The following is a 24,773-nucleotide window of genomic DNA, read 5'->3' on the forward strand; positions in this document are numbered from 1 at the left end:
CAAAGTAATGTCTCTACTCCTTAATATGCTATCTAGGCTGGTCATAACTTTTCTTCCAAGGAGTAAGCGTCTTTCAATTTCATGGATGCAATCACCATCTGCAGTGATTTTTGGAGCCCAGAAAAATAGTCAGCCATTGTTTCCACTGTTTCCCCATCTATTTGCCATGAAGTGATGGGACCGGATGCCATGATCCTAGTTTTCTGAATGTTGAGATTTAAGCCAACTTTTTCACTCTCCTCTTTCACTTTCATTGGAGTACATATGTGGTAACTACTTCATATTATTTGATGGGCTTCCCAGTTGGTGCTAGTGGTAAAGAACATACCTGCCAATGCAGGAGACAAGACATAGGATGTGGGTTCTATCCCTTGGTTGGGAAGATCCCCTGGAGAAGAGCATGGCAACCAGCTCCAGTATTCTTGCTTGGAGAATCCCATGGACAGAGAAGCCTGGCAAGCTATGTTCCTCAGGGTCATAGTCAGTCACGACTGAAGCAACTTAGCACATGCACAATTCTTTGATATACCTATTTCCCCAATGATGTTTATGGGAAAAGGAAGCAAATGCCTATTATTATTACTTAGTTTAAACAATTATATTAGAATTTAACTTTCTTGTCTAGGAAATAAAAATATAAAATGGTTAGTATCCCTGACCATCCCCCTCACCTCCACATACTAAGCACCCACGGTCTTCAGAACAATTTTATACCCATCCTGCCTCAACCCATTTTGGGTTTTGCTAAGAGTATACGGAATTTTACTTTCAGATTGTTATTTTCATTACTAAGAATATATGCTTTTTATATTTCAAAATTAATTATAATGACAGCATTAAATCTCAGTAAACAACATCAAAACCCTATTATAATTAATTTGCGCTTTATTTCTCACCATTGTTTCCTGAAGACCACAACTTTCCCTTTCTATGTCCCTGCCTTTAAGAAAAAAAGATCAGTTCTCTCCTTTTCGTTGGTGCCAGTTTAATCACTGAGTCATTTCTGAATCTTTGTGACCCCATGGACTATAACCCACCAGGTTCCTCTGTCCATGGGATTTCCCAGGCAAAAATTCTGGAGTGAGTTGTCCTTCCTTTCATCAGAGGATCTTGCCAAACCAGGGATCGAATCTACATCTCCTGCATTGGCAGATAGATTCTTCTACCACTGAGTCACCAGGGATTAATTTGTGTTTTATTTCTCGCCATTGTTTCCTGAAGGCTACAACTTTCCCTTTCTATATCCCTGCCTTTAAAAAATATATATACAGTTATTTCCTTTTTCTTAAAGGAGAAAAATATTAATTTGAATTATTCAAACCCTGTTAACTCCAGCTGTCATGGACTTTCATTAGAATGACTAGTTGAAAGAGTGATACAAATCCACAACTCCAATAGTATCAGTGTGTTAACAATTATAACTTTTAGTTTTAGTTTTGTCTTTAGATCTGATGTACTTGGGTCTTTTTCTTATCCTTTGCCTAATTTAAGCCAACAATGGAAGGTATCGAGAAATAGTTCCACTTGGTAGAAGACTTTAGTGTCTTTTGAATTTTCAGTTTGAATTTCCTCTGTTCAGAATAGGAGTCTTCCGCATGAAAAACAAACCCATCAAAAGAATGGACGATTGAACGTCATTCCCTTCCCTGCTTTGCAATGAATACAAACTGACTCTGTTTCAGTTTATGCACCTACTCATTTTCTACTTTAGAGCAGCTTTTATGCTAAGAAAATGTCTGAAGAACTTCTATCTCCTGGGAAGAAAAATGTGTTATATGTCAAAGCTTCAATTGTTAAAAGACTGTAATATTTTCAAAGGCTGGGAATCAAGGTCAAATCAAAAGGCTAAGTGCCTTAACTTTCTTGCATATATTATTTCTGTTTCTCTTTTCTCTCTTACAATCATGTCTGTTTGCTAAAAGGTTATGCAAAATAAATTAGGCTTTCAGAGCACTGACAGCTCAGCCATAGAGAAATCCTTTCCTCTATTTTTTTTGCACTTTATACGTGAACACCTGCTACACTTTTAATGAGCTTTAAATTATACTTTACACCCATGTAACAAGAATGGATATTGCTCTTTAGTTATAATCAAAGAAAATATCAGGATGACTTGTTGCTAAGAGCAACAGCTTGTCAAAAAAATGATACCTCCTCCAGTAACAATATAGATAGATAGGTCCAGGTTGATAGATGGAAAATATGATTCATACTACATTGAGAGTTATCAATCTTTTAAATTCTCTTGTCTTCTGTGATTTAGGAGGAATTTGTCATTGCTCTGTGGCTATGCCTAGATTATTTTCTTTTGTTCTTATCTTTGTTCTTTCAGTCTCCTTGCTTCTTATAGGCCAAAGGGAAAAATAAAAAAAAAATTTCTTTATGCGTTTATTTTCTTCTGACACATTAAAATGGATAGACTTTAAATAAGATTCCAAGAACTTCTTGAAATACCAACATATAATGATATATATATTTATTTGAATTCTATTTTTCCCTGTGATTTGATTCACTTTTAAATACTTAAGCCTATTTCATCATTGTCAGATTTTCTTTTTAAAGGAGTTTAATGTATGGCAGAAAAGCAAGCAATAAAACGAATGTTAGCAATTTAGCTCTATACCATCTTCACATGAACGATCTTAGACTTCATGGCCAACGAGAATTAATTTCTTTTCCACCATAGTACCAATCTAATGCTACCAACAGAGAAGTGAGATGGATGAGTGAAAGAGAGGACTATCGTGGAAGTAAACAAGATATAATATGGTAGAGGCGGAACACAGGGCCATAGCAAAGAGATTCCGGCATGAAGATTTTGTCAGATGTCTCAGTCAAGAACCGAGAAAGGCAGGATAATACCGTGGAAGAACTGTGGCCACAGGGGCAACCACCAGCCTGTAAAGGATGAGGAGGTTCTTCTCTGTTGGAATGAACGCCTACCTGTTTCTTGCCGTTACGTTGAGTCATGAGTGAAGATGTGTCCATAACATTTCCTTGATAGGTACAATTGGATTCGTTGTTTTGTAAATTTTCCCCTCTACGCTGAGATGCAGGGATGACCTCCGCGTGACTATTCTCATCTTTAAAATGCTTTCTGCATATGGAGTTGCAGTGTAACGCACACACACAAGAAGGATGAGAAAACAATAGAATGGAATGGGAAAAGAGACTATGGAAATTAGTGAAGAAAAATAAAGAAGAGAAAACAAAGAAATAAGATAGGAATATTTTAGCATATTTTCCCATGCTGTTTTATAATCCCCATAAGATTTGGAAGGCAATGCACTGCTTAATTGGAAATATAGTCAACAAATAAACCTCCATAACTTCAACTTTCAGTTTTTATTTAAATATTCTTTTAAAATTTTGAACTAAAGTGAATAAAAATGCAATAAACATGCTTTCTTTCTCATGTGTTCCCTAAAATAGTATACCTTTGTCTGTAAGAGCATATATTACTATACTCTCCTGTTCAAAAAGAAATTTAAATGTCTCATTAAAAAGCTGAAGAAGAAACGTACTTTTTCTTCTTATCACCAGTAACAAAAAACTTCAAAAAATGTTTGGTTCCAAAGCTCCTCAATATGCAAGCTATCTATTTATACTAATTATTCAAGCCTTGAGAGACTGAAAACTAGAGATAGAATTCTCATGAGAAAAAACAAACTCTGTACATTACATATGAGATTTCCTAAAATTCACTGCTTCCATTCAGAGTAGCTTCAGAAAGAATATCACGTCTGTATTTTAAATCAGCTAATAACAATGATAACCATTTAAATACAATAATAGCAATAATAGTATATTTACAGAGATATTTCTTTAAGTAGGCTATAATTACTTTATTGTTGTTGTTTAGTTGCCAAATCATGTCCAAGTCTTTGCAATTCCCTGGAGTGTAGCCCACCAGGCTCTTCCATCCATGGGGTTTCACAGACTAGAGTACTGGAATGGGTTGCCATTCCCTTCTCCAATTATATTATTAAATATGCAAAAAATGCCCTTCAAGCATCCTTGTTTATTTTCTCAGAAGGTAAAATAGAATACAAATTACAGGAACTAATATCAATAGTATTTGAGTTTTCATGTGACTTTGAAAAAAACACAGATGAAATGTATAAATCCAGTGAACATGCTCAGCTATATTCTATAAGATATTTTCCAATTCAGAGAAATTTTTATGATGTTATCTTACCTTGCTTCTTTTCACTATATCTGTTACCATGTCCAGCACTCAATTTTCCCAAAGTGTTAGTTAAATCAGCAGTTTCAAATACAATTCTTTCTCAAGTATCCACTTATGTTTGTGTCTATATAAAATTTAAAATCCCATATAATTTGACTCTAGGTCGTGTCTTAATTAAAATATACTAATGTTAGACTTCATTTAGTTACTTCCTTACTATGTGCCAAATTAAAAAATATTCTATATATTTTTAAAACTGTAAACTTTAGTAGTCATCAAACAATTAAATTTGGAAAATAATCTTTGTATACAGTTAGAATTATCTCTTTTCATGTCATGTATGAGGAACTCACTTATTTAAAAAGTATTGGGTATGATTGTGTGTATCTCTATGTTAGGAGAGGTCATTTTAAGTGGAAGTAAATGTATACAGCGACTCGAAATTAAGAGACCATCATTTCATATTGTTGGCACTTATCAAGCAAATGGCAGAGTTACTAGACTCAGCAGACTTGAAGTGGACATGAAGTGTTGAGAATGAGAGAAGGGAATGCCTGTTTTGATTTCTATTGAATCCTCAGTTCCATTAGGCTGCTTAAACATTGGATATGACTCACACATGTTTGCTGAATTACTAAATGGAGGTCAATGATTAAAAAAGAGCAGTGTCCATTACTCTATCTAATTTCTCTGCTAACTCTAAGCTGTAAAGGCCTGAGTTATGCTGTATTAAAGTTTTCATGTTTCTAAACTATTGGTGCAAGTGCTGACAGTGTTCTAACTTTAATTTTTTCCATTCCTTAAACACAAACTAATTCTCAGTACTGGAGGAGCCTACTCTTAACAACAGCTTCTCTCTCCTTTCCCACTCTTCCACCCAACTTACTCCCCCAGTTGCGTCTTTTAAAAAATTGGAGGATAATTGCTTTATAATGTTGTGGTGATCTAGCTGTCCATCAATGTGAATCAGTCATAATTATATATGTACCCCTCCCTCTAGAGCCTCCCCCCCATTCTACCCATCTTAAGTGAGATAGGCTCGCATAGCATATATACGCCCACAAAATAATAACTTTGCGGCTTAGCTCCAGTATCCTTGTATTTTTCTGAGCAGTATTCATTAATAGAATTAACACATGTACATGAAACTCCCCTCATTATTGAGACCTAGACGATGTTGCAGAAAAAGAGAGACAAAGAATATGCCAGGCTGATTTAGAATTGATCACCTTAAAACCTCCTTCACCTAAAAATGAACTAGTAAATTAGTCTGGACTAATGAACCCAGATTACTACTGATTGTTTTTATTTAACAAATGGGTCCTGGCAGACATACCTATGTAGGTAAGTTTAGGGACCTCAAAAATGTATATAATGATTTGTAAAACAAAAGGAACAAAGTGGAGAAGCATTGGAAGGGACACTTCATTGAAGTGTTTTGCTTTTTGGATGCTTCTCAATAGGAAAATGTCATATTAGATATACAATTTTACTTATTTTTTAATTACCTTCAACCTTTTTAATACAGTTGAGTTAACTCATATATGTATGTATGGTTTTGAAAATTAGAGCAATGGGGTCAACATATAGAATTATTATCCTTCATTCATTCCCTCAACTTGTTCATGTACTGTGTGATAATATTTCGGCATCCGAATAGATTTGCATCACCGTATTTTCTTTTGCACAGTAGCTGTCATCTTGCTCCCACATTCCTCTCATTTCTTAACACATTTCAGTCAGTAGATGGAGACTCCTACGCTCTTTGTGTCAAGAGTAGAGCATCCCAGAAGAATGAGGTGAAAATGAGAAGTATTTTCTTTGCTTTTGGACTTTGATAGTATAGAGCCTCTGGGAGAAACAAAATTTTCATCGCCACAAAGATTCAGGAGAATTTAAGGGAGGTGTGAGTAGAGTTTCTCACTTCTAACCCCTCTCCATATGGGGGATTAGAGGCTCAGAGAAGAAGAAAGAGGTACGAGGCTGGCGGCGCACCTGACTGGAGCCCTGAACTCTGACTTCATATACATCATCGTGGGAAATAGAGAAAATAACAAAATTCCCATCAAGATTTGGGGAATTCATGTTAATATATGCCAGAGACCAACAAAATATTGTAAAGCAATTGTCCTTCAATTAACAATAAATAAATTTAAATAAATATAAGGTTTGGGGGAATCTGAATTCAAGACCTTAAATTCCTTTCCCAGTAAATTTCAAGGAAGTCCAGAACAGCTTCCTAACAGAAATGATTGCAAGATGTGTTTGGTTGACAGGCTGTAGGGCCCTTGGAGAGCAACCCCATGCCCTGTTGACAGAGAGCAGTAGAACAATTCTGATGGCACCCAGAACAGTCTGGAACTGGTGAAGCACCATAGATGTCACCATGCATTTCTCACTCTGCCATCGCGATGAATAAATAACAGAATGATCACATGCACTAAAGAGCACAATGCAATTGGGCATAACAAGAGCCAAACACAGAGAAAAAAGGATCACTGGTGGCTTCTGTAGCAGGCTTCAGATTACCACTAGTACCAAGGTGTATTGTTAATGATGTAGATCAGGTGGCAATCCCTAATTCCTTCAGGGGAATACTGGTCCTATAGTAATGAGAGAAACTTAAACTGAGATTAGTTTTCCTTTACCCTATAGAATGGATGCTCATGTTAGAAAGCCAGTTGGGTTATAGAAAATATAAAATTATCTTTTTATTATGGAAAATTTTAAGTTACTTTTTTGCACTCCTGAATTTGGTGATTAAATTAAGACTCCGAATCCACAGCTCTACAGAATCTCATTTTCCCCAAGATGGCACCGAGAAGTGAGTCCTTGGAGGAGTGGGTGTAACTGGGAGAAATGTGGGATGCACCAAACAGCTTCCAGGTGGATGACTCAGAAAGACCTCAAAGTAGGTCCCAAATTTCAATCCATTCAATAAGAAGGAGAATTTCTGAAGATCTCCTTTTACACATTTCAGAAGGGTGATTGTTGGAAGGGGGCTAAATGCTTAACATTACCAACAACACTTTTTAACTTTAAAAAAAATAAAAAGCACATTTATAATGTTAATAGTTAAAAGAGAAGGTATATGTAAAGTTTGCTGTTGTGAATGTTTAACCTATGTTTAAACTTAACTGGATTGTGGGATGCCAGATAGCTATAAAACATTATTTCTGGGTGTGACTTTGAGGGCATTTCTGGAAGAAATTAGCATTTGATTTAGTAGACTGAGCAAAGAGATCTGCCCTCACCAATATGAGCGAGCCTCATCCAGCCCTTTGAAGACCCAGATAGAACAAAAGTCAAAGGATGAATTCTCTCTTTTCCTGAGCTAGAATGCCCCTGGACATCAGAGCTCACCCTTCGACATCAGAGCTCCAGGTTCTTGGGCCTTCAAACTCATAATTTTATACCATCAGCTTTTTTGCTGGTATAAAACCACCAGGTTCTGCAACTCGCAGAAGGCAGATTGTGAGACTTTTCTTCCACAAACATGTACACCATTTCCTATAACACATATATGAGGAGGGCAGAGAGAATGTATTGGTTTTGTTTCTTAGGAAACCCTGCCTAATACTCTTGCATATAAGCAGGCATACACATTCTCTTGGTTTCCCTTGTAATTTCCCTTAGAGATGGCTCTAGAGTAGAGCAAAAAGCTTTGTATTTTTGTTTTCTTTTGGTAGTGGGAAGGAAAATGAAAAAAGGAAATTGAGGGATCAGTAAGTCAACCTAAGAATTTTAATTTTAAAGTACTAACTTTAAAAAAATAGCTAAAAAGCCAGAATCCATTAAAGAAAACCAATGAAATGTGTGTAAAATGCATATATACTTTATTTTACATATTTCTATTTTTCTGTAAGAGAATGTATTTTTCTAATCATTCTCATTTGCCTGCTCATTGAGCTGTTCATTCATTTTAAACTGTTCTGCATTTCCCTCTGCACGAAATTCTGAGTGGGTAATTTTGATTAGTAGCTCTTTCTACATACACATCTTTTTGTTCTTATTTTCAACCATTATAGTTATACTTTTTAATACGGCTTTTCATTTTATGACTTGTGATTTAGACTAATGTCTTTGATGTGAGTCATTAATGCAGAGATTTGATCATTTTACATTGGCAAAGGTATGAAAATACGTTCATTTATTCCTTTAATAAGAAGTGTCGTACCATAGGGATTTAATAAGTAATCATTCAAGAGAAAATGAAGGTATGTCAGTGTCTTTGTTAAGTAAAAGCAACAAGTTGGGTAATTTTTATCTTTGTGGTGAAATAGCTCCTCTTGGAGATAACAGTGTAAGAAACGTTTGGAACAGAAAATTTTAAGGAAAGTGACAGGTAAAGTGAATAGTCTCCTGCATGAAGTAAGGCTCCACCATAGCACTTGGCAATCTCTCTCACCTCCCCAGGGGACAGGTAGGGAAAACAACCACGGGCTGACTCAAGTGTTGGTGGAGTGTGCATGATCTCCCTGAAATAGGGTGCGGTGGAGGCAGTCACAAGGCCATTTCTTGGTTGCCTCCAGTTGCAGGAGTCTGTTAGGAGGCAGTTTCTCATCTGCCTCCTTAGCTCCAACAGAACTGAGAAGTTCTATCTCACCCACGTTTGGGTATACGTGCAGACTGTAAAACTGGTTGACTGTGGCTCAGAGTTGGCTCCCCGAAGACAGGGCCCCCACGCTTATGCTTCCTATCACCTGGCTCCTTCTGTCTGATGTGAGCTTTAGAACTCGGGATGTGAGAAACTGACACCACTGACCGTGGTTTTGCTTGCCTGTGAAGGGAATAAACTTGCCAACTCCATTTGGACGTCTTTGAGCCATTTCAGACAATCTCTGTAAGTGCCTCAAGCCATCCTGACAGCAGATAACAGGCTTCTGCTTACAGACTGATGGATCACTTTGGCACAGAGTCTGTAACTAATAATTTGCTATCCTGTGTAGATTGTAGGGCCCGTCTCTGTTGCTTCATTAATAATAATCTTTAGCTATTTTCATATGTTTCTCTCTGTGTCTTTCTTTTTTATTCAAGCACGTGATGTTTTCTTTTGTTTTCCCAGATAGATTAAGGTTTCTTCCTTTGTCTCCTTTCCACAATTGAACACGTATACAGTTATGGATATTTATCAGAATGGTAAATGCAGTATGACTATTCCACGCAGCAAGAAGAGAAACTACAAAATATTTTTTTTAACCAGGTGATTCTCTTTATTTCTCTATCCTCTACTAATATTCTCTGCTGCTGCTGCTAGGTCGCTTCAGTTGTGTCTGACTCTGTGCGACCCCATAGACGGCAGCTCACCAGGCTCCCCCATCCCTGGGATTCTCCAGGCAAGAACACTGGAGTGGGTTGTCATTTCCTTCTCCAGTGCATGAAAGTGAAAAGTCAAAGTGAAATCGCTCAGTCGTGTCTGACTCTTCGCGATCCCATAGACTGCAGCCTACCAGGCTCCTCCATCCATGGGATTTTCCAGGCAAGAGTACTGGAAGAATATTCTCTAACATAGATTAAAAGGGAAAACACATCTGCTTGTTTCCCCTTTTAATCTATATTAGAAAAGGATCAGCTATCATTTCCCTTCTCTTTCTAGTCAGTAAACTCATTCTCCTCTTAAGCTTATCACTGTACTTTTATTCTTGTTTCATTTTTGTTCTCTGTGTCAGGACAATTAGACTTTTAAAGTCTTGCATTATCTTTTGTTTTCAACATTTCCCTCCTCCTAGGTGTTTTGGACATTGTATAATGATGGTCAAGGGCCATTTTTATAATAAATAAAACATTTATCAAACTGGAAAAATCACTCAGCTTGAATCCAATGCCTGCTTTTTCTTTCACTATCAAACTTCTTGAAGAAAAATGTATCCTACACTCATTGGTCCCTGGTGCTTGCCTCCCACTCATTTCTCAACCCACTATAATCTGGTGTGTACTCCATGCACTGTACTGAAATATTGAATATGTTACAAATGACTAATCACAAATTTCTCAACCTTCTTAACACATGGATTTACTTATTGTAGATTTTTATCTTACTGTACATTTACTGTTTCAAAATATGCTCTTGTAGCTTCTTTTCCTTTGACTTTCCCTAAATAAAGAACTTTTTCAATTTCTCTACTTTTTAAAAATCATTTTCCTTTCTTGAAGATCTCTAGTTTTCTTGCTTTAATAATCACATTTATGTATTTGATTATCAAATTTGTATTTACAGCACATATATTCTTCTGAGTGAGACTTCTAGGTATCTATAGGAAAATTTTGTTGGGTACCTTAGTAGCTCCTTAAAGTTAATCATACCTAAACACTGTTCAACATTTTCAGTGCTCATCTGTCTCTGATGCATTCATTATCTCCACAATAAATATATCTATTTTTCCCAATCCTTCTGGAATCATCATACAAGCCATTTTTACTCTCAATTACCAGCTATTCTCCCATCCATTTGACACAGTCTTTATTTAATGTTCCCAGTGTCCCTTGAAGCAATCTCATCTTTTCATTCTTCACTGTTACTCTCCTAATTTAGGCTTTCATGACAACTCTTAAAATAGACCCTTTATTGACCAGCTTACTGCCAATATCCTTTTTTCCTTAAGTCTTACACATATCGTTGTCAGATATGTTTGTTTGTATACATACAACCATCACCTTCCTCTCTACCGGGGAAGCCCTGATGCTACTTTGATGTTTATAAGCCCTGGTGCCTTGTCCCTAGAAACAATAACTTCCTGTAGTCCCTTTGTGTTCATCATAATTGGTCCAAGGTGGTCATGTTTGTTTTATTTCCTTGACATGATTGCTTTTGTCACGGCCTATGACTCATTCTTAGCAAATTGTGTCTAGCGGGAAATCTGTAGGCTTCTAGGAAAGGTTTTTACTTACGAATTAAAAGAGTTTCAAGGTTGAAAATGCTCCTGTTTTCAATGGGATGTCAGCTTTCTGCATGTGAAGCTTAGAACTGGGGCAGTTACTTTTCAACATGAGGGGAAATGTCACCAGCACGTGGGAATGATGTAGCAGATTAATAGAAAGTCTCTGATCTTTAATAAAAAGACTGAGCTATTGGATTTGCTAACCTTCTACTCTGCTGCCTCTAGTCACTCTTCTTCCCTCCGTGTGTATCATTTGCTTTGCTTTGATCTTGTAAACTGCATAGCTATAGGCTTACTTATTACTGAGGTAACATCAGTTTATAACATTATATAAGTTTCATAGGTACAATATTATTTTTGACTTCTGTCTACACTGCAGCCAGGTCACCATCAAGCATTTGGTTGCTGTCCATCACCATAAAGTTGACCCCTTCTACCTATTTCACCATCCTCCCAACTGCCTTCTCCTCTGGAAAACACTCCTCTGTTCTTTGTATCCACATGTTTGTTTTTGTTCTGTTTGCTTTGATCATTTATTTTATTTTCTACATATGACGAAAATCATACAGTCTAGTAACACGTAATGAATTACTTACATTTAAAGACTTTTTAAATGTTAAGTTGCTGTATGTGGGGCTTGTAGAGCAGAAGTGTATTTGTTACAACTCAAATCACTTTACTCTATTGCTTTGATTGTTCTCTATTTCCTCAGAATAAATTATAATACCCTTAGCATTGTACTTAAGGATCTGTATGAACTGGTTGCAGCATACATTTTCAGTTTTATCTTTCAAAACTGCTCTTCGCAACTTTTACGCTCCATCTAAAGCAATCCATTAATTCACTGTTCCTGAACATACTTCAGAATTTTTCCCTCATTTGCCTTCTAGCAGTTTTTCTTCCATTTGTGAGAGTTTTCCCCACCTTCAAAGCTTATTTTTCCATTGAAATCACTATGTTCTTCTAAGGTTAAGTTCAAGGACCATAATCCTCATAAAGTCACCCTATTCCTGCGGGTTGGAATTTAAAATCTCTCCATCTGTTGGGTATCTATGTCAGGTGGTAATTTTATTCTAGCACCTGTCACAATCTCTCTGGTAACATGAATCTTTGTGCTTTGTGCCCCCTTTCTCATTGTAATTTCAATTATACTTAGCAGTACGCTTACCTTTAGGAAGTTGTCAGTGGAAAGTATGCTCTGTATTTGAAACAGGGCAAATTTTAAAATAAACCAAAACTTTGAAATCTTAGCCCAGAGAAAAGGAAAGGATACTTGCTGAAACTTAATCTTACTTTAGGTCATAGAGATTGTGGTTTTTTGATTTATCTCAGGGAAATTTTATACTGTGTACCAGAACACATTTATTTCAGCATTGTTTACCATATGAAAAAAGTTAAATGACCTAAATGTCCATCTATAGAAGGATGGAAAAACTTTTAATTCATAAAATTATTAATGTGTTGGTGAGGGAAAATCTTAACAAGAATATGTAGAGAAAATTGCATAACATAAACTATAATTTAGAAATTTCAATATTAAGAAAATAGCCAGTGTCAGGAAGGAGACTTGTAACAACCACCTTGACTTCAAAGAAAGGAAGACTTCACAGCTATTAACTAGAAACAGACACAGCTATAAACTAGAAACAGACAGCTCTTTTCTTAGGACAGCAAAGTAAAAGAATGCCTCTGGATATGTGTGTGATATCATGCTAGCTACAGACAATGAATATTGTGCATTATTCCCAGCTCCCTTTGTATGATGGAAATTATCTACTAGCCACTCATCACTATAGTCTTCCTTCCTGTCTCAGAAAGAGAAGTTTATTCTCTGTATTTAGGCCTAACTGTCCTCCCTGTGCCCCAAGTTATCATTCAACAGGGTCTTGGAACTTTCTTCCTACACTCATTTATTTACCCTTTATATTGTTTCAGTTTCTTCTTAGTAAACTCTTTTCTGTTATAAACACTTACCTCTTTCCCTCCCATGTTCTCTCTCTCTCTCTTTTTTTTTTTTTTCTTTCCAGTTTAACAAAGAAGTTAGTTTCAGGAGATATTTTATACATGCTTTCATTGTCTAAATTAACATTTACTCCTGAGTTCATAGCTTTATTCTTTCTTTTCACTAGCATTCATCTGGCTGGCTATTCTAGCATCTCCCCAGAAATCCTATTAACCAAATTGAGTAAATGCTCTCTTTAGTTCTTGCTCTTTGGTCATTATTTTTTTCAGTTGACCACTCTTATAACTAAAACTCTGTTTTCACTTGCGTTTTTAAAAAAATACATTTTATTTTACATTTGCAGAAAAATTGAAAGGATAGTACAGAGGGTTCTCATATGCCTCACATTCAGTTTTCAATTAATTAGTATGGTTCACTAGTCACAATTAGTGAAACAATATTGATGTATCATTATTAAATAAAATCCATTCTGTGCCAGGATCCCATCCAGTATACCACACTGGATTTATCTGGCATGGTTCCTTAGGCATCTCTCTCTTTCTATTATTATTATTATTTTTTTAGCTGCACTACATGGCTTGTGGGATCTTACTTCCCCAACCAAGGATTGAAACCAGGACCCAAGCATTAGAAACACAGAGTCCTAACCACCAGACCACCAGAGAATTTGTTAGGCATCTCTTGGCTGTGTCAGTCTCTTAGACTTTTCTTGTTTTTAAGATCTTAGCACTTTTGAGGAGTATTGCTTTGGTATTTTGTAAAATTTTCTTCAGTTGGGATTGGTCTGATGTTTTGCCTATGACTGTGCTGTGCTTAGTTGCTCTGTTGTGTCTGACTCTTTGCGACCCCATGGACTGTAGCCTGCCAGACTCCTCTGTCCAGGGGATTCTCCAGGCAAGAATACTGGAGTAGGTTGCCATACCCTCCTCCAGGATATCTTCCCAACCCAAGACTGAACCCAGATGCATGCATTGCAGATGGATTCTTTATCATCTGAGCCACCAGGAATTAGATTAAGGCTATAGGCTTTTGGAGGAAGACCACAGAGTTAAAGAGACATCCCCATCACATTATTTCAAGTGTGCACACTAGCAACATAATTTATCACTGTTGACGTTAATGGTGATCAAAGTTGAAATCCTTGTAAAGTCACTCCCCCACCCACCCTTAATTTTCATACTGTAGTCTTTGGGAGGAAGTCACTACTCACAACCCACACTTACAAGTGGGGAGTTGTGTTCCACCTCCTGAGGACAGAGTAGCTACATGAATTATTTGTAATTCTGCACAGGAAAGTTGTCTGTTTCCTTATTTATTTATTTAATGATGTATTTATCTCATTATGGACTCACAGATATTTATGTTATACTTTGAATTATATTCCAATTCAGTTTCTTTATTTTGTTCCTTAAATTGTTCCCACTTTGGACCTTCAGAGTTCTTTCAGTTGACTCCTCTGTCCCTTTGGCATATCCCCATCATCGTAGGATTTTTCCTTCCTCTTTTTTGAGCACTTCCTCACTTTGTGGCACTACAAAGATGCTCCAAATTAATCTTGTATCTTTCCTGTTCCAATAAAGGGCCCCAGGTCCCAGCCTATCTCCATAGCAAATGAGACACTCAGTCAGCTCCAACTTCTCTTACACTCTGACATGTATACTGTGCTCCAGTTATCTCAAAACCTGCATATTTCATAAAATGAATTATGCTTATCTTGCCTCAGTACCTTTTGACATAGTATTTCCTTTGCCTGAAAAGTTCTTCCTTCTCCATGTCTTTGCTAATTTTCCTTTTGTTTCTGGTTCACTCACTCATGTATTAAGACTTAGTTCTTTAGTAAAACCCACCTAACTGTAAAGTTTGAGGGAATGAACACTTTCTCTGGGCCTCCAGAGCTCACAGCATGTGCCTAATGATATAACAGCTCTCCTCAATTTAGACAATCTGCATTTATTATCTATGTATTAATTAAGGGAAGGCAATGCAGTTAATTCTGGAAGTAAGCACAAAGTTCATATTTTTTATGATTGATAAATGTTTGCTGAGTAAATGAACTAACAGTGCTAGAGAATCTGAAGCTACTGGTCAAACTAATTGCCAAGGAGATTATGGAGGAAATACACACAGTGCTCATACCAAGGGGCACTTTCTCTGATAGTCACTATTAAGCTCCATTCCATTCTTAAATCAACAACTTTTTTCATTATTAAGTAACTACTTTAAAAACAGCCTTCTAGCCACCAGCTATGTCTTCCCCCAAATCAATTGCTTCCCCAAACTCCTCTGTATCAGTTATGAGAATTCAGACTTACAGTAATTAAAGAAAAAAAATCCCAATTCAAATTGATTTACAAGTGTAACAAAATAGGACTTTATGGGACCTTCCCAGGACACTGGAACAGCTCTTCCCCTGCTCTTCCAGCTATGTCATCTGCCTAACCCTTATTTGTAGAAAAACAGCTTCCTAGGCCTTCCCTCTGAATGTTTGAGTGTCTCATGCAGATGTACGGGTCAGCAGTGGCCTGCCACAGGGTCAGGGGCTCTGACTGCAGCAGTACTGAGTGTGGCATAAGCCCTCTGAGAGAGGGCTATGGGTGGCATAAGCCCCACCATACAGCTGCCAAACAGACGACCCACAAACTGCAGAACAAGTATACCAAATAAATTCTCACACTGTTAAGAAAGTTCTCGGACCCACAACAAATTTCCCAACCTGGGGATTTAGCAAAGGGAGTGAGAACCCCCAGGGAATCTGACTTTGGAGACCAGTGAGATTTGATTACAGATATTATACAGGACTGGGGAAACAGACTTTTGGAGGGCACAACTAAAACCTTGTGTGCACCAGGACCCAGGAGAATAGAGCAGTGACCCCACAAGAAGTTGACCCAGACTTGCCTGTTGCGTGTCCAGGAGTCTCCAGCGAAGGCGTGGGTCAGCAGAAGTGCTCCTGCTACAGGACCTGCACAGGACATTTTGAAAGAGGTCACCATTATCTTCATTACCTCCACCATGGTTTGGTCTCAGGTCAAACAACAGGGAGGGAACACAGCCCTGCCCATCAAACAGATAATTGGATTAAAGATTTACCAAGTATGGCCACGCCCATCAGAACAAAACCTGGTTTCCATAGCAGTCAGTCTCTCCTATCAGGAAGCTTCCATAAGCCTCTGATCTTTATCCCTCAGAGGGCAGAAAGAATGAAAATCACAATCACAGAAAACTAATCAAACTGATCGCATGGACCACAGCCTTGTCTAACTCAGTGAAACTATGAGCCATGCCACGTAGGGCCACCCAAAACAAATGGGTCATGGTGGAGAGTTCTGACAAAATGTGGTCCACTGGAGAAGAGAATGGCAAACAACTTCAATATTTTTGCCTTGAGAACCACATGAACAGCATGAAAAGTCAAAAAGATAGGACACTGAAAGATGAAAGACTTTATTTTCTTGGGCTCCAAAATCACTGAAGATGGTGACTGCAGCCATGAAATTAAAAGATGCTTGCTCTTTGGAAGAAAAGCTATGACCAACCTAGACAGCATATTAAAAAGCAGAGATGTTACTTTGACAACCAAAGTCTATCTAGTTAAAGCTATGGTTTTTCCAGTAGTCGTGTATGGATGTGAGAGTTGGACTATAAAGAAAGCTGAGTGTCAAAGAATTGATGCTTTTGAACTGTATTGTTGGAGAAGACTCTTGAGAGCCCCTTGGGCTGCAAGGAGATCAGATCAGTCCATCCTAAAGGAAATCAGTCCTGAATATTCATTGGAAGAACTGATGCTGAAGCTGAGACTCCAATATTTTGGCACCTGATGTGATTAACTGACTCATTGAAAAAGACTCTGATGCTAGGAAAAGTTGAAGGCAGGAGGAGAAGAGGATGACAGAGGATGAGATGGTTGGATGGCATCACTGACTCGATGCGCATGAGTTTGAGCAAGTTCTGGGAGTTGCTGTTGGACAGGGAGGCCTGGCATGCTGCAACCCATGGGGTTACAAAGAGACAGACACAACTGAGCGACTGAACTGAACTGAACTGAGGCCTTCCCTCAGCTCCAAAGAGCAAATTTCTCTAGAGAAGTGAGAAATGCAGAAACAAATGAAAATAGTCAAGCAAGACAAAATAATAATAGTTTAGCCATTTAACAAAGTAAAAAAGCTTTAGTCCTTTGGTGTAACCAAAATCCCTGTGGGATGCATCCTCCAGGTCAGTCAAGGGAATCGCACAGCTCCCAGGACCCATGTTTAGACATAACATTGTCCTCAGAAAAAATGCACACTTGTTCCACCTTCTTTTATAATAGAAAGATGAAAACTTTCCTTGTAGCTGCCTCTGCTTCTATCACCTCAATACACATTTGAAAACTTTAGATAATCTGTGTATCTTAATTTACAGCTCTCCAAATACTGACCTGAAAAAATAATTTGAATGAAATAATTTATCTGGGAAGCAGCATGGAAATTGGTAGGAAACTAGCATAAGAAGGAAAACAGAGAGTGAATTACATTCTGGATAAGAGAGTTCCATCCTGCTAGGGATCCTTTCAGAGACTGCAGAACACAGTTAAAGCTAGGAGATTTCAGTAAGACTTCACTCCAGTCTTATCCTTCTTTAGGTGATAGTCCTCCCTGGTACTTCCATCAGCCTTGCAACTGGTCAAGAACCTCATGTTGGCCAGAGAAACCCACAGGCAGTTAGATGCAGGAGATTTAGGTAGGAAGTTGATGATAGATAAAGAAACTATTCACTGAAGTTACAGATGATATTTCAGGTGGGCCAACTAGGACAGGACACCAATAATGTGCTACAAAGTCCATTCCCAAATAGTTCACCATCAGGGTTAATTTGAAAATAATATTTAGCTTAGGCTTTTTAGTTATGCTGAATAAATACTGGAGTGTCAACTTTCATGGCCACTATTGTCTCTATAAAGGACTTTTGGGTTTATACTGAAGAAATGAGACAAAGCTAAGTAGATACAGTTTATTTTCATTACTATCTATCACTTTAACTTTCCAGGGTAGTGAAGTTAAAAAAAAAAAAGATAAAATATAGATAAATCTGGTATTAATTGGAGAAGGGAATGGCAACCCACTCCAGTATTCTTGCCTGGAAAATTCCATGAACAGAGGAACCTGACAGGCTACAGTCCATGGGGCCACAAACAGTCGGACACGACTGAGTGACTTAGCACATACACACAGTATTCTCATACCTGATTGATTTTTCCATCTTCACTAATATCTCCCATCACCATGCTTCATTCCTCTCAAATTTTGATTTTTGCTATTCTTATTTTTCTTGTTAAACTCACCTGCCTCTGTAATATAGATATAATGATATAAGAATATAACATCACTCTTACCATTAATATTCTTTTTAAGTGACTTAAAGACAAAATAAAATATTTAATAATTTTAATGATTTTATTTGCTTTACTCATCTATCTATATCCATATATGATTTGTCTATGAATCTATTCATCTCTTCCTTTATATTATTTGCCAAACCAAGTGAAAGTAAGTTATAGACATCATGACTTTTCACTCCTAAATAATTCAGCATTCATTTTCAAAAAACTCATGCAGTCCTCTTTACAATCAAAATAATATTATCAAACTCAATATGTTTAACTTTGTGAAAGAATGCTATATAACATAATAATCTTATTGAAACTTACCATATTTTCACAATAATACCTTGTGTAACTCTTAGACTCATGGACTGTAGCCCACCAGGCTCCTCAGTCCATGGAATTTTCCAGGCAAGAGTGCCGGAGTGGGTTGTCATTTCCTTCTCCAGGGCATCTTCCCAACCCAGGGATCGAACCAACCCGGGTCTCCCTCACTGAGGGCAGACGCTTTACCATCTGAGCCACTAGGGAAGCCCATAAACATAATTATACATTATAATTAATTATCAATTATGATAGCAACTCTTTAGATTACTTAACTTGAAGTGTTTCCCTCACTTATTTTTTTCTTGGTTAATCATGGCAGTAAGGCCCAGGCCATACTTAAAACAAAGCAAAAACCTGAAAATTTTATTTTGTGATAATTTTAGATTTACAGAAAATTTGCAGCTACATCCAGAGAGACTGCTTACATTGCCTCTCCCGTCCATTTTTAACATCTTATATTCAGTTCAGTTCAGTTCAGTTGCTCAGTTGTATCCGACTCTTTGCGACCCTATAAATCACAGCATGTCAGGCCTCCCTGTCCATCACCAACTCCCGGAGTTCAATCAGACCTGCGTCCATCGAGTTAGTGATGCCATCCAGCCATCTCATCCTTGGTCATCCCCTTCTCCTCCTGCCCCTAATCCCTCCCAGCATCAAAGTCTTTTCCAATGAGTCAACTCTTCACATGAGGTGGCCAAAGTATTGGAGTTTCAGCTTTAGCATCATTCCTTCCAAAAGAAATCCCAGGGCTGATCTTCAGAATGGACTGGTTGGATCTCCTTGCAGTCCTAGGGACTCTCAAGAGTCTTCTCCAACACCACAGTTCAAAAGCATCAATTCTTTGACGCTCAGCCTTCTTCACAGTCCAACTCTCACATCCATACATGACTACTGGAAAAATCATAGCCTTGACTAGACGGACCTTAGTTGGCAAAGTAATGTCTCTGCTTTTCAATATGCTATCTAGGTTGGTCATAACTTTTCTTCCAAGGAGTAAGCGTCTTTTAATTTCATGGCAGCAATCACCATCTGCAGTGATTTTGGAGGCCCCCCCAAAAATAAAATCTGACACTGTTTCCACTGTTTCTACATCTATTTCCCATGGAGTGATGGGACCAGATCAAATTGGGAACATTCTACAGAATACCTGTTCAGTATTCCTCAAGACAGAGACTTCACAGACAAGACAAATAATTACAATGTGGCAACTGGATAAAATCCAGAAACAGAAAGACGACCTTAACATGAAAATGCCATGATCTTCGTTTTCTGAATGTTGAGCTTTAAGACAACTTTTTCACTCTCCTCTTTCCCTTTCTTCAAGAGGCTTTTTAGTTCCTCTTCACTTTCTGCCATAAGGGTGGTGTCACCTGCATATCTGAGGTTATTAATATTTCCCCTGGCAATCTTGATTCCAGCTTGTGTTTCTTCTAGTCCAGCATTTCTCATGATGTACTCTGCATAGAAGTTAAATAAGCAGGGGGACAATATACAGCCTTGACATACTCCTTTTCCTATTTAGAACCAGTCTGTTGTTCCATGTCCAGTTCTAACTGTTGCTTCCTGACCTGCATACAGATTTCTCAAGAGGCAGGTCAGGTGGTCTGGTATTCCCATCTCTTTCAGAATTTTCCACAGTTTATTGTGATCCACACAGTCAAAGGCTTTGGTATAGTCAATAAAGCAGAAATAGATGTTTTTCTGGAACTCTCTTGCTTTTTCCATGATCCAGAGAATGTTGGCAATTTGATCTCTGGTTCCTCTGCCTTTTCTAAAACCAGCTTGAACATCTGGAAGTTCATGGTTCACGTATTGCTGAAGTCTGGCTTGGAGAATTTTGAGCATTACTTTACTAGCGTGTGAGATGAGTGTAATTGTGCGGTAGTTTTAGCATTCTTCGGCATTGCCTTTCTTTGGAATTGGATATTACATGATGCATTTTTCAAAACTGAAATATCAACATAGATGCATTACTCTGCTTATCTGAATTTCTTCAATTTTCAGGTTAAGGTCCTCTTTCTGTTTCTGGATTTTATCCAGTTGCCGCATTGTAATTATTTGTCTTGTCTGTGAAGTCTCCTCTGTCTTGAGGAATACTGAACAGGTATTCCATAGAATGTTCCCAATTTGAGGTTAGCCTTAATTTTTCAGTTAGGCTAGGGCAATGGGTTTTTGAGGAGATACCAGAGGTGAAGAGCCTTTCTAATTGCATCTATCACAGATCTTTATACCCACATGATCTCTTTGCTGAGGTTAACAGTCACCATTTGGTTAAGGTACTGTTTGCCAGATTCCTTCATTGTAATGTTAGTATTTTCTCCTTCTTTATCCTGTTTTTAGAGGTCACCAAGTGTAGAACACTCTAGGGCATGGAGGGGTAGAAGGTTGGGTGGACAGAGTCATGGAGGGCCTGGTGACTGAAATTAAATTCTACCTCCTCTAAGGTACAATATCTACGTATATTGTTTGCTATTCTTCTGTGTAGGAGCTTTGTCTACCAGTTTATGTATATAATCATTAATTAATAGCAGTATGCTAAGTCACTTCAGTCGTGTCCGACTCTGTGCGACCCCTTGGACTGCAGCCTACCAGGCTCCTCTGCCTATGGGATTTTCCAGGCAAGAGTACTGGAGTGGGGTGCCATCGCCTTCTCCGAATAGCAGTATAGACTTGTTTAAATTTCTATTATACTTTGGGTTTTAATCCAGATTTACCTTATTAATTTTGTAGTTTCTATTGTTCTAGCTTTGGCATTGGGAGCTCTTTCAGCTGGCCAGTTTCTTTGACAGTAAAATTTTATATTCACATTGATCTTCATTCTGCCTTTTTCTCAAATCTCATTTCTATACTATCTCATAGGATAGAAATTCAACTCAAACCATTAACTTTCAGTATGACATAGAACTAAGAAGTATACTGTTCAGTTCTATGTTTATAATTTTATAAATCTGCTTTCTATCATTTGATTTCTCCAACAAATTATTTTGACATATGAGACATTATTAAAATCTATTTACTATGGTGAAAATTAGAACACATAGAATACAAAAAATAAACTATCAAGCCATCTGTTGGAGAAATGTTGATCCTTAAAAGGACTTTCCTTTCCCTGACACTTGTACTTTTCTCCCACCTCTCATATGCTGCTCTAAATATGACAGCTGCCATCGGTGATTAGCTTCTTCACCTGCAAAATCTAAATTTCACATGCTTAATATATCATCTTATCTAAAATAATATAGTCATAGGAAGGCTACCTATATTTTACTTGGATATACTTGTATGTTGGCAACATACATGCCACTACAGTACAGAGAAAGCCTCAATACTTTAATTGCATTTGATGGAGGATTACTTATTGCTTTAATTTCTCAAAAGGGGCATGGATATTATTAAATACTTTTGTCTCATTTTCAGTTGCCTACTCAGTGTCAAGTGGCTTATTAAAAAAACAAGTTGATTTATAAAAAATGTTTAATATGATGGCTGTTGATTGGAATTTAGCAAAGGAAACATAACAAAAGCAAGGTTGAATCTCCATAACTTACCTGCTTTTTAAATGGTTTTGAAGGTAGCCTTTGTCTATGACATATAAAAAATATAGATGTAAAGTAATAGAATAAAATGGTACAAAGTTTAGAATCTATCTCCACTACTTAATATTTCCCATCAGTATGGAGTAGAGAAAATAAGCTTTTTAAGGTCATTATAGTAATCAAATAAATTTAAGTGAATACTTAGTATTTTTATTTAGTAGTCTGTCAAGCAGTGGTAGTCATATTTAAACTTTTTTATATTAATATACATACATTTATTTTCTCTAAAAATTAAATAAGGTATGGAATTTTAAAGAGTACTTTGTAATTATTCCAGATGGTGAATCAAACCATGAATGATCATTCATTGAACAAAATCCTCCTGGGCAAGAATGCCCTTTGCCTGTTGATTGAGGATAGTCCTAGCTTTGAACCCACTTGTCTGTTGCCACCTCCCTGTCCTTTTCCAGAGGGATTAGCACCGGTCCTCTCAATGTTGCTACTGGGAGAGATTGGGGGAGGTGAGTGCTTCCCTCGTGGCTCAAATGGTAAAGAATCTGCCTGCAATGTGGGAGACCTGACTTTGATCCCTGGGTTGGTAAGATTTCCTGGAGAAGGGAATGGCAACCCACCCCAGTATTCTGGCCTGGAGAATTCCATAGACAGAGGAGCCTGGCAGGCTACATTCCATGGGGTCACAAAGAGCTGGATATTACTGAGCAACTTTCACTTTCGGGGGAAGTGAAGAACAAATACAAAATAAAACAGGGACATTTACAACCATATTCATTTCTTAATCTTTCCTAACAAAGTCAAACACATTTTTAGTAGAGGAGACTGAAGCCCTTCTGGAACGTACTTATGCTATAACTTTGTTAATTCTTTTCCTAGTTATGGCTTATCTAGAAATTCATTTTCATTTGATTTTGCTTCCAAAAAGTGATAGGGAGACTACGGAGACCATAGTGAACTCATGTTCTGTAATCTTAAATTCCTAGGTGTGAACTTTTTTCTTGGTGTTCTATGCTTGTAAGTTGCATCTTTGGAAGCTATATGATTTTATTAGTTAATGGAGTATAATAGGTACAAAGTTACCTTGCAGTGAATCTAATCATATCAGTGTCTTAGAAAGATAAGTATTGTTTCCATAAGCGTGTACAATTACTGAGGGCTATTCTAAATAGTGTGAAACTGAAAAATCATCATAATAGCACCTACTGTTGCCCACACACATTTGCTATATTATTTCCTGAACCTTATGAATATGTATATATATTTTGCATCTCATATGTCTAGTTTACTAAAAATACTTTTTAAGTTATTGAATAATGTCTAATATTGTGTATAACAACAATTTACCACCAGGGACATGATTGAAGCACTATAGCAAATACGTACTTTCTAGTACAAAATTAAAGGAAATACTCCTTGCTATTAGACTGGTAAGAACAATGTAGTTATATTTAAAAATGAATCCTGAGTATAAGAAAGATAATATACATGAGCTAAATTATAGAATATCAACACATTTCCCTTTGCTTTATGATATATGGCATATTTTGTTTTGAATATTAAATATTCTAACAGTCTTTTCCCAATTTTTTTAAAAATAATTTTATTTATTTACTTTTGCCTGTGCTTGGTCTTTATTGCTATGTGGGCCATTCTCCAGTTGAGGTGTGGTGATGGAAGCTGTTTATGCTAATTCGTGTCCAACTCTTGCAACCCCATCGACTGTAGCCCACCAGGCTTCTCTGTCCATGGGATTTTCCAGCCAAGAATACTGGAGTGGGTTACCATTTCCTTCTCCAAGGGATCTTCCTGACTCAGGGAACAAACCCATGTCTCCTGGATCGCTGCTGGATTCTTTCCCAATTGAGCCAGCAGGCCCGATGCATAGGCTTCTCTTGCTGTGGAACATGGACTGTAAGGCACATGGGCTTCAGTAGGTGCAGCTTCTGGGCTCTAGAGCACAGGCTCAGTAGTTGTGGCACACGGAGTTAATTGCTTCCTGGCATGTGGGATCTTCCAAGCCCAACGATCAAACCATGTCTCCTGCATTGGTAGGTAGATTCCTCACCACTGAGCCACCAGGGAAGCCCATCTTTCACCAGATGTTTTTGTGTATATGTACTCAACATTCAGAAAACTAAGATCGTGGCATCTGGTCCCATCACTTCATGGGAAATAGATGGGGAAACAGCGGAAACAGTGTCAGACTTTATTTTTTGCGGCTCCAAAAATCACTGCAGATGGTGACTGCAGCCATGAAATTAAAAGACACTTACTCCTTGGAAGGAAAGTTATGACCAACCTAGATATAGCATATTCAAAAGCAGAGACATTACCTTGCCGACTAAGGTCCGTCTAGTCAAGGCTATGGTTTTTCCTGTGGTCATGTATGGATGTGAGATTTGGACTGTGAAGAAGGCTGAGTGCTGAAGAATTGATGCTTTTGAACTGTGGTGTTGGAGAAGACTCTTGAGAGTCCCTTGTACTGCAAGGAGATCCAACCAGTCCA

This window comes from Ovis aries, chromosome 17 (genome assembly GCF_016772045.2).
Source record: "Ovis aries strain OAR_USU_Benz2616 breed Rambouillet chromosome 17, ARS-UI_Ramb_v3.0, whole genome shotgun sequence".
NCBI lineage: Eukaryota > Metazoa > Chordata > Mammalia > Artiodactyla > Bovidae > Ovis > Ovis aries.